Source organism: Eufriesea mexicana, unplaced genomic scaffold (assembly GCF_001483705.2).
Source record: "Eufriesea mexicana isolate 0111107269 unplaced genomic scaffold, ASM148370v2 scaffold124, whole genome shotgun sequence".
In the NCBI taxonomy this organism is placed as follows: Eukaryota; Metazoa; Arthropoda; class Insecta; order Hymenoptera; family Apidae; genus Eufriesea; species Eufriesea mexicana.
In genome coordinates, this window is record NW_016908357.1 from 1,961,104 (window position 1) to 1,977,980 (window position 16,877).

The 16,877-nt window shown below is 50.4% G+C and overlaps 1 protein-coding gene across 5 annotated transcripts in view; it reads right to left on the bottom strand.

Moving 5' to 3' along the window:
* tn (tripartite motif containing protein thin) overlaps positions 1-15,449 on the bottom strand; it is a 44,544-nt gene extending 29,095 nt beyond the window's left edge. For 2 of the 5 annotated variants that reach the window (XM_017911197.1, XM_017911191.1), the window contains exons 1-2: positions 15,357-15,449; positions 12,408-12,513 (exon numbers count right to left, since the gene is read on the bottom strand). The gene's annotated coding sequence lies outside the window, so the exon portion shown is untranslated. Of the gene's footprint in view, positions 1-12,407; positions 12,514-14,108; positions 14,190-14,895; positions 14,937-15,274; positions 15,323-15,356 lie in introns of those variants that run through there. The other 3 variants (XM_017911194.1, XM_017911193.1, XM_017911192.1) reach the window with 3 other exon arrangements.
* Between the last annotated feature and the right edge of the window lie 1,428 nt (positions 15,450-16,877).

Sequence of the window (16,877 nt, forward strand, 5' to 3'; positions counted from 1 at the left end):
TCTTCCGTTCGATTTCTCGATTATCCGTCAACTTTCGTCGACGGACATCGCGACATGCTCCATCTTTCACTCTCGTCACGGCTTCTTCCAGCTTCGCGCTCCCGTTTCATCCCCACGTGCTTCTTCCCCTAATCTCCCGTTGAAGTTGCGCCGTTGCTGCACGGGATGAAACGCTAAACGGTACGCAGCGACTTCTTTTACGACCGCAGAGTTAGCACGGAGAGGCACGTCGCGGGTGTCTAAAATTGCGAACGAGCGTGCTCGAGGACACGATAGAACGACAGTCACGAACTGCGTGTTCATATTCTCATGGCACAGTCGAGTCTCGTAATTGCGTTGAAAAGTTTCGCTGGAACCATTCCGTTCCCACAATTGCTACCTTTTACGACAAATTTCGTTCGAATAACCACATCAAGCTTTTTCGTTCGCAGTCCAGGCAATCCTGTACATCTCGCTGTTCTGGCTCGCAGATTTTCATCCCCGCGGATTGGATTCCTCGGCGACTTCGATATTAAAATTACCAGAACCCGCGGTCGATACAGGGCCGGTTCGGAAAACGGGAAAATGGTCTCGCAGTTTCCACGGGGATACGATTGACACGAGTTGCTAGTTTTCCTTCATGCGAACGCATCGAGCTTTCGGAGAGATGGGAAAGCTTTTCCCTGGCGTTCGAGAGCAGAAGGTCCTTTTACCTCTGGGAAAACTGGACTCTGACCGGTCGAAACGCCCAAGGCGTGGCACATTATCGTCGCGCGACTCGGGGGTGTTTCAATCCAGTACACTGGCCTCGATACTTTGGCGAGAACTCGTTCGTACGATCTCTGCTCTTGTTCCTGTCACACAAAATATTTGATTCGGTTAAAAAATCCTATCCCTAAACACACATCGTTTCTTCGTCGTCCCCACATTTTTTCGAATCCCTCCGTCACTTGGGTCCGACCTGTACATGCTGAATTTCGAAGGTTAGAGTGCCTTTTCCGCTCCACCTGTATCGTCACGGTGCAAAGTCAGTTTTCATTTGCTCCTTAGGAATGTGCAGCGTCAGTGACAGTATAGGGTGATGGATAGTGACGTGTCTTCCCGAACTATCCCTTTCTATTACGACTGACGACACCGGTGTCAGACACACAGACCAAACTAAACGAGGCGGGAGATTTCGCGTATACCCTTTCGCGAACAGTCTTGGACTTGACGAATATTCGTCGAAACAGGTATTCGCGATCCGTATCGGAGAGACACCTTGCCGATTGCTTTTCCTCGCTAACGAAACTCGTCCGAGAACTCGCGTGGTTGGCGGTCTGTGCTTGTTCCGGTCGCGATTTCTTTTTGCTTCCGCTGTTGGCTAAGGCGAGTGATTTAATGGCTGCGAGCGCGGCATGTTTTCTAATGAAAGTATCGTGGAAGAGCGGAACGGAAACGATACCTGCGGAGAAAAATGTGGCAGGGCGGTGTAACAGGGTCGTCGGGGCGCAGCTTAATTCGGCGCTGCGGCACGATCAGCCGGAAACGGTCGGTGCAGAAATCTTCCACGGGATATACAACCGCGATAGTACTTTCTTCCTTGTTATTTATCGCGTCACTCGTCCCTTTCCGATGAATAATTCCGAAATATTTTCAACGGTCCCCCGACTTACTCGCGCGATAAAAAACTGAAATTTGACAAAAGCGTCCGTGGTGAAACAATGGTCGAAAAGCAGCAGCAGCGTTGATTTACGTGTCGGTCCGACAATTTTTTCAGCTTCGTCCCGTGGCAACGTGTGGCCTCGATGTAGCTACAATAAGAGTCACTACCTCTCGTTTTTCCCCATCCTTTCTTTCTCCTTTTTTCCCATTTTTTTTCCCTCCCCCGTTTTATTTTTCCTTCCTTTTTTTCGGCTGGTTGATAACGGAGGTTGAGCAATATTTTAAAGCACGTCATAGCGTTTTGCGCGTCAGCGCTCCAAAATCGCGGCGTTAATATAAAAATTCTAGGCAGCTTCTTTTTGCTTTCCCTCGTAGTACCCTCTGCTCCCTATTTTCTTCTTTCCTGGGCATTTCCCTCTATTCTTCCGCGAGCTGGCGGAAATCGTGCTTGCACGCGTGTTGCGCATCCCCGGAACCACGAAAGGGAGGAAAAGGGGAAAAAAGGGAAAAGCGCTATCGCGTTAGGACGAGGCAAGCGTATACACGTGGAACGAAGATTTGCGAGCTGCGCCTCCTTTCTCTGACCACGACGATCGCGTCGCAATAACAAAACGGGTAGATTTAAGGCTTCTTTGGCCGCGTTGCTTATCGCGTTAGAGCTTCGTTTTTCCGTTGGCAACGGTTCAACGATGTTTGTTCGTCCTTTTTCCAAAGGGTCGAATAAATAGGAGGAAAAATCGCGGGGCTCTGCCAGCCGGTCGTCCGGGGTATTTGCACTTCGGCGCAGATAATTTCGCTTCGGTTGGCCGAGACAACGGGAACGCGGTCGGTGTTTGTTAAGGAGCAGTTCGTAATGCGTAATTAGAATTCGCGTCAGGGTACCGGCGATATTTCACCAGCGGTGTTCCCGATTCGAGTATCCGGATTTATCCGAGTTTTCCCGGCGAAACAGCCTTGTAGACGAAAAATTTATGCCTCCTCGGGGGCGGCGGGGGACTCGGTGTTTCGAGCTCGCGAGACTTCCGCGTTCTCCCGTTCTTCGATGCTTCGTTTCCGTTTTCGTTTTCGTGTTCGGCGAACAGAGAAAGGAAGAAATCGGATGATTTATCTCGTAATCCGAATGCGTACTCTAACGGACAGTGGCGAAGATCGAGATCGATCGCATGGATGGACGAACGACATCCCTTCCGTTTCTACCTTTTATGCATTCCTTTTTACCTTTTCCCCTGTCCCCGCTAAATAGAACTCGTCCCAACTTGGAGCGTTTAATTACAGGGAGATGTTTCAATATCGACGTTGTTCGACGTACCCGATGTCGATGAGTTTCCAACAATGGCACCTCGTAACTTCCGCGTATAATTTCCGCGAAAATCATCGCGAGCTCGAACTTGAAATTTCAGACAATGGGTGACAAAAGTTGCGGATATTCCGAAGTAATATGGCGTCTATATAGATGGCCCCGTCTCCTAACCGTATAATCTATAAGCCGCCCTTTGTACTCGACAGTCTCTCAAGGCTGATCCACGAAACAACGTTAAACAGCTCGGTGATAAAAGTCCGCGAAACTAACTTTTCCTATCTCACGTGGCTACCTGCTCTTCCATTCGCGAGGTGAAGTACGACGAGAAACGTCGATCGCGAGCCGGTTACCGGACGTAAGCTTCGCCCGATGCGGAGATACCGTGAGCATGGGATTTAATTAATGCCACGGACCGGCTCGAGAAGTCAATTAAAAATTTCTTGAAACTTGCGATTCCGTGTTCTCCTCGAGGAACTTTTAAATGGCTTTTTAATTGGATTATATGACGGATAGTTAATTAATTTCGCAACGAAAGCCGCGACGCCTCGGTTCGTAAATGCACCCGATTAATCGAACGTTCTTCCCTGTAATCGTAGGAATCGCCGGGCAGAGCTCGGGTTTCCCTGGCTCGCTGCTCCTGTTCTTTGGAATTCTAATATTTCTCTTCCATCGACCGGCTGTTAATTGCGCGCTATGTAAATACTTGAACGAGCGGATCGAAAGGGTACGGAGACGAGTCGACCGGGTTCGAAACGTCGATTGCTCGCGACCATTTTAATTTTCCAGTCGTCGTCTGGTGACTTTCGGCGCGGCTCGAACCCCCGGTTTAGGCGTAGAAAGTTTTCAGCCAAGATATGCGAATCTCGATTTATATTTGACTCGGGAGCACATCACCTCGGAGTTTTTCAATTAATTCGATGCCATTATGCAGCCGCTCTTTATTCAGCCCCGAGAAAAGTGGGTCGTAGGTTGGTGCTCGACAATACAGCACTGCCAGAATCAGAACTATGCCGAGTCAACAAAGAGATAATCATCGTGCTTCGCATTGTTAATCTTAATTAACGCGCCGGCGTAGATCAGGAATACAATATCGTAAGAAGTTCCCGCGTTTTATTCCGACGAAATTACGGAACAGGGCTGCACTTAATTGGACGGGGCCACCTCATTCGCGATCCACCTCGGGGCTGCAGGCGGTCTCGAATAAAATGAAATCTTTTTCTTTGCGCCGATGAGGGGCCGAGAAGGAAGAAAGGGTAGCGGGGACAATAACCGACGACAAAGACGTTGCTTCCCACCATTTTCCATGCTGCGCCGTTGACCCTTTTGTTTTTATCGATTCGCTTCACGGAGGTCTTTCTTCGCCCCGAGACAAATCGGGTTCTCCATTAGCGATGCGATTGATCTCGTTCGAGTATTCTCCATCTCGTAGTCGAATTAAAAGGCGAACAGGAGTATTCTCGAGTCGCGTTTCTGCTCCGTTTCCGCTTCGTTTCCGTATCGTGCAGCCCTTTCAGCGGTCACTGCAACGTCCATTTGCAAAAGGGGGTTGCAAACGCGGTGGGCACAGCCGATATCGAACGGTACGTGTATCTGTCTCGTTGCTGGCGCAGACACGCGTAGACGTTTCGTTATCGTCGATGCAAGAACTCGATAGATTTGCATACCGCATAAGCGAACTACGTAACGACATCCTTTCTGTCGTTCTACGAGACGTCTCTGACGAGCGGACTCTTTTCCCTCTTTATTACGCCGGAATCTAATTAGACAGCGTTCGCTTTTTCCCTTCATCACCGACGTCGAAAATCGTTCGAACGCGCGTTCCGAGTTTCGAAAGAAAAATCTGTATTCAGCTCGACGCCGCGTCACGTGGTGTTCGCGTTGAAAAATTCACCGAGGCGCCGAGAGACTCCCGCCGAATAACTTAGCGCGCCCGTGGCGCTAGTTGTACACGCACTATTTATTCTAATTTATATCCCGCGCGTTCCTCCACGGTTCCTCTGTTCGAACGTTGTCGGCGCATTAATATACATTTGTACCGGAGCGATAAATTACCGGGGAACGTGCATACTTCGTTGCCTTCTCTCTACCCAGGTCGAGGGATCCTAATGCGAGGTAATAACGCGTGGCTCGGAAAGCTTCGAGCCTGCAGCAATTGCCGATACGCGTCGCGACCGTCGGCCCGGGTTACGCTCTAGGCTCGTTGCCTGTTTCACGAGATTTCGCAAACAGACCGACGATCTTTATTCTCGATTAATTATCAGTTATGCCCTAACGGAACGTCGAGAAGCGAGTAGAAAGAGGAATTCCTACGACATGTCAACGACGAACCACCGCCCTTGGCTGGAGACGCGTTCAAAGGGGTAAGCCGCGGAGTGTTCCATGAAAATAGTAAAAGACAGCCCCGATTCTTTGGTGGAATCGCGTTAAGCGAAGGTACGCTTTGTACGAAACGACAGTCTATTATTCCGATGCATTTTTATGAAAACTCTCGTGGTAGCCGAGGATGTGGCGCGAGTCTCAAAGAATAACGTGGATGGATACTTGCTTTATCGCGATATCGCGGAGAATGGGAGACGAACGGAAGCCAGGCTCTTGTTACCGGTTCACGTGAGGACGAATAGAGACGTCGACCGACGCCACGTTATCTCGACGGGACGATTATACCGCTCTTTTGTATCGCGGTTTAATAACGTAATTCCTCTGCTTCTTAACGCTGCGCCACCCTATCGATTTCGCGCTTTCAGCGTCTTTCTACGGGACTCGGTCAAAATTTCGAAAGTAGCTCGCGGGAATAAGTTCCGCGTGGAAATTACCTTTATTCGGAGTGCCGATAGTTGCAGTTCGCTTTTAGCAAAAGTTGCGGGAACGGGCCGCGCGTAACGGGAGAATTATGCGGAGAAAATTAACTCGGGAGAGAGAAAGAGAGAGAGAGAGAGAGGGAGAGTAAAATCGGTCGATGAGAATGGAAAGCAATTGGCCGCGTTATTCTCCTAGCCAAGTTTCCATAGACTTCCCGATCCGGATTGCCGGGGGGGTTAAAAGATTTAAAACGATTTCGCGATGCAAACGTAATTTCGGTGGTGTGTTCCTGCGATGGGAAATCGCGATGCTACCGCGTCCCGATACGCCGCGAGCTCTGCGTTAATCGGTTAATCCATTGTCCCAATTGACCAATTAACCCTTACACTAATTGGCGACTCGCCGCGGTTTTAGGAGAATAATGGGGCGGACGAAGCGCGTCGCGGTGATACGAGACTCGCTTTCTGAATATTCTCTCTGTGATTTGCGAGAAGATCAGAGAAAAGAGAATCGCGAAGGAGGCAAAGCGTACCGTAAATTGAAACGGATTTTTACCCCATCGGTTTTATCTTCATTTTTTCCATCGAACCGCTATCGAGATGAACCATTAGCGCGATCCGAAGGAACGATATCCTCGAAATTCACGTCGTTTCATGCCTGTTCTCTCTCGTAGCTTTTTATCAGCTATTAACCGTCGTTGGGCTAGAAACGAGGGTGAACCGTGCAGTTCAGGCCGGGGGAAAAAAATTGCGCCCCCGTATATATAAACGAGTCTGGCTAACGATCGTGACCCTATCGTTAGTTGTATCGCGTTGTAATGCCAACTTAGCCCCGGGCAATTCATTCTAGAGGTGCCATGTCGCTTGTCCGCGATCGAATCCGTGGCACGGTTGAATTGTAACAGCGGATAATCGTTAAATTTACCAACGCCACGGCCATTTGCATTCTGCTCCGCCGCTAATGCAATTTGCGCCCTCGGTTTCGCACAGTTTTGCCGCGTGATTGGCAGTCGCGACTTATTTCGCGTGACCACGGCAAACGCGTGTCGTTTCCCTGGAATTTGCCCGCGTACACACGCGCCAGTTTCAAGAGCTTTGAGGGTAGCAAGGTCGATGCTCGTGTACGTGGCCAAGGTTCGCCGTTTAATTTCGGATTTCGAGCCACGAATCTTTTCCTCGGTCCGGTGGTGGCCACGAGTCGTCGAGGAGACGCTTCTTCATTGGTGCACGCGAAGCCAATTGGCGCGACACGTTTCTCGAGACTAAATCCGTGTTTAACGGCGCACAGGACTAGCTTGAAATCGGCCAACTAGCCGAAAATTGGATCACTCGAACGACAGGGGACGAGTGGATAAGCTCTCGCTGTATTCGCCGCTTTAGTGCTCTTTTAACGCTTTGCTTCTTGTTCCTTCTACACCCGTCTTCTTTCTTTCCACCTTTTTTCTGCTCTCCGGTGGCATTGCACGCGTGAGAGCACCGCAAACGACGCGGGGTTGGCCGACTGAAAGGGTGCATCGTAAACTAACGAGGTACAAAGTGCAGCTAGGCACGTAATAAACGCCGTACGAGAAAGAAGAGCAACTTTTCACTCGCGCGGCTGCAAAAAATCGAGATAATCAGCGGGTATTATTAGAAGCGGATATTTGGCTCCGTTCGCCTCGCGCGTTTACATTTGTCCCCTTCATCCCCTGTTTCTTTCATGCATCCGATCACGTTCCGCGTTATGCAAGCCTGTTTTTAACGCTGCTTCGTTCCAACTTGTTTGTTCGCAACGATCGAGAGCCCGATACACGCTTTACTACGTTTAATTATTCCCCCGATTGAAATAATTCATTTTCACTCGCTGTACAGAGCCAAGTGTTTTTGGTTAATTAAACGACGCGAATGACGAACGCGGCAGCGATTGATATTAAATATTACAGGTAGGAAAAATGAATAGATCGAAAGGAAGCGACGCATCGACGGTGTAAATGAGATGCGCGTTAAACGAGCAATTTCAGCGTCGAAAATTCTGCGCGGAAAAAGATACGCCGGCGCTGCAACGACCGGTGATAAAGCTAATTAACCGTGTTTGTTAACGGTTTATGCTGGCCAACTTAGAGATAAAACGAAGCAAACAACCGCGCAATCGGTGAAATTGATGTAAAGCCACGCGAAGTGAAATTAAACGGTATAAATGACGGGTAACGATTTTAGTTGTCCCGATTGGATCACGTTAAAATCGTATTTAACGCTGGAACAAAGGGGACGCGAAACGAGCGCGATATTTTATAAAACGAGTATAAAAATGTCATTGTGTCGCCGCGATAACGACAGCGGGATCATCGTATATCGATTGCAACGAGACTTGCCAGTCAAATTTCCATCGCCACTTTTGTCTAGTCGATGGTCACGGAGAATTACGACTCTCTTCTATCTCCTGTACTTTATCTCGTGGAAATCGATGGACGGTACTCGGCCAAATTTCTATTTCGTCCATCGTTCCTGTCCGACGAACGATCCTCCCGGTATCGTGCGATCGTTCCGATGAAATCGATCGTCGATAGTCGGAAAAAATTTCTATTTCGTTCATCGTTTGCCATCGAACGAGCGTTACTTCCGGTGATACACAGGTTCCCACGGTGTATCCCACACGACTTCCCGCACGGTATATCTACGACGTCGGTATCCGCGAGAGAGACGATGCCAAGTACCGTTGGCTCGACTCCTATTCTTCGACCTCGGTTTGGATGCAACCCTCTCCTCCTCGGGGTGGTCCTTCCTTTGAAACGAAAGAAACTGCGACATTTATGTAATCCTAGTAGCGGCGTAAGTACTCGGATTTCCATCACAAAGGCCGCGTTTTCCAGGGATGGTGGGCAACGAAGGAATTTGAAAGTCAACCCCCGCCCACGTGTTCGACCTTCCTTCTCCCGCGTGCGACTTCTGATCGCCACTTCCGTCCCGCGCTCCGCTTCCCGCAGATTTATCACGGCGTCCGCTTCCTCTTCCGGTTCCCGCTACATCAGGGTCCATCTCTAGGCCCTCTCGATCAGCTAAAAGTCCCGCAAACTGCCAAGGGAGACGAGATCGATGACCGGGCTCGTATCCGAAAAGAGCAACCCCCCAAGTTCGTTAGAAGTCGAAAAAGGCAGCTCGACAGAGATATCGTTGACGATCGAAGAAGGGAGTACTTTTATCGGTAAAGATGCGATTATTAAATGGTTTCGTCGAAGCTTTCGTCCTTTGATCCGTTCAACGTTGATCGCGAGTTAACTCGTCGCGATTATTAACCCCTCGCTGTACGACGACCAATTCCCAGCTCGTTGCGAATTTCTCGCATCGTTCTGCGCGAGGATGAACCACGATAGTCGCGTAATAATCGGAACGAGCCTCGAAATTATTTCCACGAACGCTCGTTTCGCCGCCATGAGAGCTCGCGGTGCGGAACCACCCCCGTTATCGAGCGCGAGCTAATTAAAGAGTAATCGTTTGAGAGTAGTCAACGACTCGGTAAAGCAACGCCGTTGTTCGCCACGGTTGGATTTCCTCGGGGAGCTAGGGAAATTAAACGTGGAAGGAATTTTTCATGCGGTCCGGGTAATACCGAAAATATTACGGCCAGACCGAGCTGCGGTGGGAGCAGTCGAAGATTCATCGACGGGAAAGCGGGTGTGTTTCCCTTGATGAAAAATGGATTTCCATTTGTACGAATGCGTCGCACATGTCCACCGCGGGTACTGAATACAAGGAATCTATTTTTCTCTCGGTACCGACTTCTGCCTTGTCGTGGATCAATCTAATATTTCTCTGGCGGACAAAGATTTAGGGGGTAGCAAGGACACGCGACGTAACGGGTGATCGATGTCGCACGGACGATGAATTTTTACGCGTTATCCTTCGTTAATATTCCACGTCGAGAATAACCCAGAAGACCGTCGCGATTCTCGTGACAATAAAATCGGAGATTCCATTATTCGTCCTATCGAATCGAAGTCCGGTATTGCAGGCTCTGTGTATTTCAAACGTCGTACATCTTCGTTGGCGTTATAAAATTCCGTTCGTCGACGGGGCGAAACCGGATGTGCCGTTTCTAAACGAGTGAACAGCGAATAAACGCCTGGCGTCGAATTTGAAAGATTCGTCTCGCGAATCCGTGAAACGTAATTTAAAGAGGGTTGCAATCTCCCGTACAAACGATCCAAACGATCGAAACGCAACCTCGAAGGAGGAGAAAGAAGGCAATATCGAGACGATGGAGTCGAAATCTAATTTTGAGGATAATGCAAACGCGTCGGAATTTATCTTGGCGAGAATGGCGCGCCGATCGCACCGCGACTTTTCACGTATCGTTCCGATTATCAGTTCAGAATTTATTCTTAGCGAAGAGCGAACGGCTCCGATATAAACCACCCCCGACCCGGTCACGGGTAACGAATGTACGTCATTGCTTAAATTCGAATTGCAGATTCCTGTCGACCGGATGATGTTTGTCTTTGAAACACAACCCCCCGTGAACTTACACCCCGACCTGGTACCTCGCGCAATGTCTGCGATAGACGCATTAGATAGATAGATCCTTGTAAAAATTTCCGCGAAACAAACGGTTCTAAACGACGACAGTTATTTCGCAGCGCTGTCCTTTTTTCTTCGTCCACCCTTTCCCGTCGCGCGAATTTCAAAGGAGAGGGCGAAAGCAAAGGGACCCGTCGTTGCGAGTTGGAATTTGCACTCGTGTCAGGAGTGCCGGGACGAACGTGGTCTCGTAAAAAACGGACATTAATTAGTAAAATGAAACGTGGCACGTCTAACTGCGCTAATTCCGAGGGTAGTTCCGCTCGAAGCGCAACTTTTCGCTCGCGCTTTTTGTCAAGCTGTTTCGTTAATGGCGACTTTCAGATTCAACGCTCTCCGGAGCCTCGTTTTCCCAATTTTTCTCCCTTTTTCTCTTCTTCTCCCGTGTTCTCGCTCCGTTTCCTTTGCTCTATGTTCGCTTCGAGTCCCGTCCGGCCGGATGACGAAGAAAAATTGCCGCGCGACTTCGTCTCGCATCGAGCTTTTTCCCCCCGGCGTCCGAAACAGCGGCTCGTTGATTCGCGGAGAAGCAACGCCGACGTAAAATCATTTCATGGTCTACCTCGGCGCACTTTTTCACAAACGAAGGGACCCCGTCGTCGAGTCGCTGGGAATTACAGTTCCACCCGACCACGGGATTCGAACGTGCCGCGGTGAAAAGAAGTAATTAGAGTTATTCCGCGCCGAGGGCGCGGAGTAGGAAAGGGGAGCTTAAAGCGCGAGTGGGAATTAGTTAGCTACTCATTTCGCTCGAACGGCCACCGTGGTAAATAAGAAAGGGACCGTGCAGCGTTCCGCGAATCGAACGTTTCCCGTTTCGAAACGGCGCGTTACGGTGCCTCGGGTTTTAAACTTCCGTCTTGAATCGAGCTCGATTCTCGCCGCGCCTCGAATAGCGCGATAAACGCTCGCAAATAGAACCGAGTTGGCGAATCAATTCCGAATCGAACGCTTTAAACGACGAATCTCCATTTTCCCGTGACCAAACTCGAACTTCGAAATTTCAGCCCTCCACGGACACGGCCGATTTTTCGAATTTAAATTTTTCAACGGCCGTATCGAGGCCTCTTCGTTTCGGATTAAATCGCGGATTTTCGAAGCGGAATTTCGAGAACGTTACGCTTTGTAAATTTCAAGCGGATTCGTCTCTGTAACCACGCCTCGTTCTCCGCGCGGAAATGGAGCTTTAAACGAAGAAACGTGTTTGTCACGTACAAGTGCCGGGGATCGATACGCGTGACTCGGCTAAATTATCATTTCGCTGGAAAAATCATCGCGCGAATGCTCGGTGTCCGTTAAAACGCGCGGAAAATATCGCCATACTTCGCTCTAAAGCGGTTTATCGGTCGCTGCTGCGTTCGTTCGAACGCAAATATTCTCAACACGCGATAATCGAATTCCCTTTGAAAAACATCGGTTTTTACCGGTACAATTTTACAGCCTGTAGACGTGTCCACAGCTTTTCGATAATGTTTTTTAACTCGACGTTTACCGCTTTCAGTCAGTTCATCGACTTTCCCGCGGATACATTCCGCGTTCCGCATTTATTCGAGCGCAGATTTTAATTTTCGAGATAAATTGTCTAATCGTGCGCCAGAACGGGCGAGCGATTGACCATTTCGGGGAAATATTCCGACCGTGTGCGGAAGGAATAACTTCTCGGCGAGAATTTCGATACTTTAGAGGATCTAGAGTCTTTGTGACGATGATCGATTAGAGCGGATCATTTATTCGCCTCGTATTAATAACCAGACGAAAGCAGCTGGTTCAACGCTATCCTGGCAAACTTTCGGACGTTCCTTTGGCCAAGAACCTTTGATAAGGATCTAACGCGAGATTAGACTCGTAACGGAGGCTCACGGGTAATCTCGGAAATTTTCACGACATCGATCATAGGCGACGGATGGAATTTTCACGGCAAACAGTATCGCGAGCCCGGAATCCATCGTCGGATTCTAATAACTGCTCCTCAAAATTCCATTTTCGTTAGGTAAATGTTTCTTCAGCCGCGATCCACTCACGTTGAATTTTTAATTCACACTCGAGCAAACCGATCCGATATGGACCGAAAAAGCAGGCGCAAAGTAGAAGTTAGCGTTTCGAGAAGCAAGGTAGATGAGCAGTGTGCTTACCTGATAGATCGACCGCCTTGCGGCGGCCTCTTCCGGTTGGGGGCCCTCTCTATGGGGGCCCCAAGTGGTCGCACTCGTCGTTCACCAATATCCGGCGCTGTGACAGCTGCAAATCAAATCACCACCGTTAAACGACTGGTCGCGTGAACTCGGTTTCGACGACGATCACGTAACCGCGAATTCGGCACGCGAGGAAATTGGGAAACCGTGACGATCGCGCGTTCTTCGCGACCGGAAGCCCCCTCCTCGAGGAGACACCTCCATTTCGACAGCCGAGGAACAGGTCGGAGATTGGTCGGGAAAAATAAACTCGAGATCCAGTGTTCGCGCGATGATCCGAGTGGACCGTATCGTTGTTTGGTCAGACGGGAAACGAGGTTTAAGTAGATCGAGTAAATCCCGGATCGGACAGCTTGCCGGTTCGAGCCGGTCATACGCGAATGTTTACAGCTGCGTTAATCGAATGGTTCTCGACGCGGAAATCACTGGCATGGAATTAGAGGTAATCCAAGAATCGTCGGTTTCCTCGGAGAAACTACCGGTAGCAGACCCGACGCGTGGGAAAAATCTCATCCCCGTTTCTTCGTCGACTTTAACCGCGCCTTGCTTTCCTAACCACGACGATCCTCTTGCACCACCCTCCACCCTCTCGTGGCATATATTTTTAATCGCGTTTCCTCTCTCTCTCTCTTTCTCTCTTCCTTTAGCTTGGCGTCGGTGGGCGCCGAGAGCCGTGCATCGGCACGGTTTCCCAATTTAAATCGCACGCCGGATCGATTCCGTCTCGCGTGATCTTCGGCACGGTCGTTCGGAAAAAGGCACGACGAACGTTCGAACGACGAGGAGGAGGGACGGGGTGTCGGGGAAAGCGGTCGGGGCAGGAGAGAAAGGCGGGTGGTCGAAGGGACGTGGCACGAGGGGGCGGCGGGATGAATGGGGCGGCCGCGGCGCGGAAGAAAAAGCGGAAAATGGAACGTCGCGTCGCGACGCTTGATGAGGATCTTTTCTTCGTTGCCACGGCGGTCGTGAAGAGCGCGGAAAAACTGTAGCGAGAACGAAGCGAGTAATTGGACACCGGCCGGCCATATTAGAGCACGGAGAGACAGACGAAGATAGCGGGATCGAAGGACGGGACGCAAGAAACGCGGAGAAGGAGTAGAAGCTGCGCGAACGCGGAGCAACGGAGAAGGCAAACCGGGTGGTTAGAGAGAGAGAGAGAGAGAAGGAGAGAGAGCGTGAGAGAAAGAGAGAGAGAGAGAATCAGAGACCGGGAGCACAGGGATCAGAGAGAATATAATGGACACAAAAGCGGGGGGAAAAGGAGTCAAATGGAGGGAAAAGCGCTGGAAAAATCGGGTTCGCGGAGAAAGAAAAGAGAGACAAGACGAGAAACGGAGAATCCAGAGAATGACCGTCGCGCGTGAAAAGCGTCTGCGACCGAGGATAAATCGCGATTAAGCGCACACGCACCGGGCATAAATAAAAATCGAGCGGATCGCGATGTCGTCGAGTTGCCAAGATGTATAGAGAGAAAAGAGGGTTGTTAGCGGGTTGAAATAACGAGAGTTGTGGCAGAGGCACCCGGATGAGAGATGACGCCGATGAGCCGGCGATGATAGGAAAAACAGTCAGAGTGAGTGTCTCGGATCCGTGATAAGAAGATTCTCAGAATCTCTAGGTTCCACGAGTTTTGTCTCTCACTTTCTCTCTCTCTCTTTCGTTGTTTCTTTCGGTCCCGGAATCTCTATTCGCGACGAAGACTTGGTCGAAACTCCGATACGAGAATACGCGCGGACGAAAAAGAGGGCGTTAATAAGTCGTCTGTGGAGATAGCGGAGAGAGAGAGAGAGAGAGAGAGAGAGAAATGTTGTAAAATAATAAACAGCCCGGGGCAAGGGACACGGTCTTAGCTGGAAAAGTCGAAACTTGGAAGGCTATGGAAACCCCTCGGGTGCGAGGCGAGCCCGACTTTCGAGACATTCGAAATCCCCGAGATTTCCCAGGCTTCCCGGCGACGATCTCCCGTGGGATTCGTTAAAGGAATCAGGGCCGTAGCGCGAGAACTCGTCACCACCGTGCACCTTTCACCGTTTCACTCTCCTTCTCTCGCTCTCTTGCCGCGCCCGGACTCGCGGGGCAAGGCGGAGGCGCGCGAACAAGCGTTTCCACGCCAATGCTAGCGCGTGAACGAGCGTGCGCGCTGGGCGAGCGTGTGCATCGCCGGCGCTGTACCGTTTTAGTAACGGAGCGCACCGGTGCGCACCGGTGTGCATTATCTAACACTTAAAATTAGACGGCCGATGGCGACGGCGAAAAGAGATCCTCTCTCGCGTCCGAGCCTCGTCCAATCGCGGATTCGTCGTTTCTCTCGCGAGCACCAGCCGTGCGGCATCTTCTGCCCGGAAGACGGAACGAACGCCGCGATGCACACGAACGAGAATCAAATTCACTCAGCACTTGATCTAATACGATATCACACGTGATATACTTGGCCGAAATTTCCCTCTCTCCAGTCTCTCTCTTTTTCCTTGCCCCGATCTCTCTCTCTCCCTCTCTCTTTCTCTTTTCTCCTTCCGTGTTCCTTCTTTTCTCTCGATTTTCAATTTTCTCTTTTTGCTATCGCTATCTTTGTCTTTTTTTATTCTTTTTTTTATTTTTTTCCTCGATCGGGATGGTTACGTTCGTTTCGTTTAATGGACAGAGTCTGGAGTAGAGGAGGTTACAGCAGTATCAGTAGCAGGCACTTCGCAGAAACTAGGACACCAAGAGACGAGATAATGATACGCGGGTAGGTTTCCACGGCACTGTGCGTATAAACGCGATTGCGATAATCCCGGTACCGTTGTCACGCTTCTCGTCACCGTTACCTCGCGGATACGAACGGTGTGTGGTGTTATCGTATTGATGAGGGGTGATAAGGTGCCGATTACGAGGTTATACGAGACGCACCGCGTTTGTCCGGGCCGGTTGGCCGCCCGTCTTAGAGTGAATGTCTTATTAGTTATTTCTGGCCAGCTACTTCGCCGCTCTGTTCCTCCGCCTCCTCTTCCGCCCCCTTCTTCGTCTTTTCTTGATCCTCTGCCCGAGCTTTGCCACCCCACTCTCCTCCACCTGCTCCCGTTCCTTCCTCGATGCCTGTACGGGCCATCGTCGCGACGAGCGCGATCGCCGCGAACGCCAATGGCGAGTCCCCTTCGCTCAGCTCTGCCCCCTTCGTCGGTCGCTTTCCACCGTCGAGCACACTTTTTCCTCGATCACTGTCCTTGAACTCGGCCGACTCGCCATTGTTTTCCACCTGCGCCTCCTCCCGCTGCATTTCCAAATTCCCGTCCGGTTCCCGCGACGATACCGAACACCTCGGATAAAAATGGATCGAACGGCTCCCGGATCGAATCGCTGTTTCGAAAGCGCGAACGGTACCTCGTGTCTCGCTTCCTCCTCGCAATTCTCGCGCGAATTTTTCCTATTTTCCAGAAATTATTGCCCGGATCTTCGGTGAGATAGCTGCTCGTTTCGCGAGACGCGAAGAATCGACGGGCGATTTCTCTTGGCTCGTGCTTTACTCTTATTCTTTCCGGAAGCGAAGATATTTCGTCGCTGTCGAAGCCTCGTTCGACGATTACGCGTGATCGCTTTGCCCGAGGATCTCCTCCGGGTGCTCGCGAATGGTTTTTCTCTGGGATATACGGAAAGCTCGCGTGTCTTCGGGTTCGTACGACTTTTTATTACACTGGGTTCCGACCCGGGTTTTGCACGGGTCCTGATCCAGGTTTTTGGCTGGGTTCCAGTGCGGGTTTTGCACCGGGTTCCTTCCCAGTTTTACACTGGGTTCCGTCATACGAAGCACCTTTCCTTCGCAGCGAACGCGTTACCAAGCACCGCCATAATACATTTACCGATTCTTCGCGGACACGGGAGTCAGTGGTTTGTCTTTTAATATTCTCATACAGACCCCGAAAAGTGGTTTTTCCTTCGCCTGTTCGGCCGTTTCTTTTTCACCGACGCGTATCCCGTCATCGGGGTGGATGATGTTTTCCGCTAAATACAGACATCCACTCTCGTAAAGAAGAGCCGGCGAAAAAGCCAAAAGGGGCGACAGAATCGTTAAAGCGTCCGTAATCTATTGCCATCAGCGAAGAAAGGGCTTAAAGATGACAAAGTGGGTACTCGGTACTCGCGACTTATAGGTACTACTAACGACCCTTACATACCCGCCCGTAGTCTCTCATCTCTTCGGAGCTCCATCGTAATAAATGACAGAGTAGCACCGAGTTTCGTCGAAGCTGTTCCTTTTTGTCCCGCTTTTTCCTCCGTTTTTACGTAATTCGCCCAACTGCCGAGAAGAATAAGGGAACACTTAGGGAGGAAAAAATTCATTTTCGACCGCGGCACGAACGAGCGTCGCGACGCGACGGTGTTTCGGCGCGGAATTCTTGGCAATCCTCGCTCGGTCAGTCCGATTGCATAACT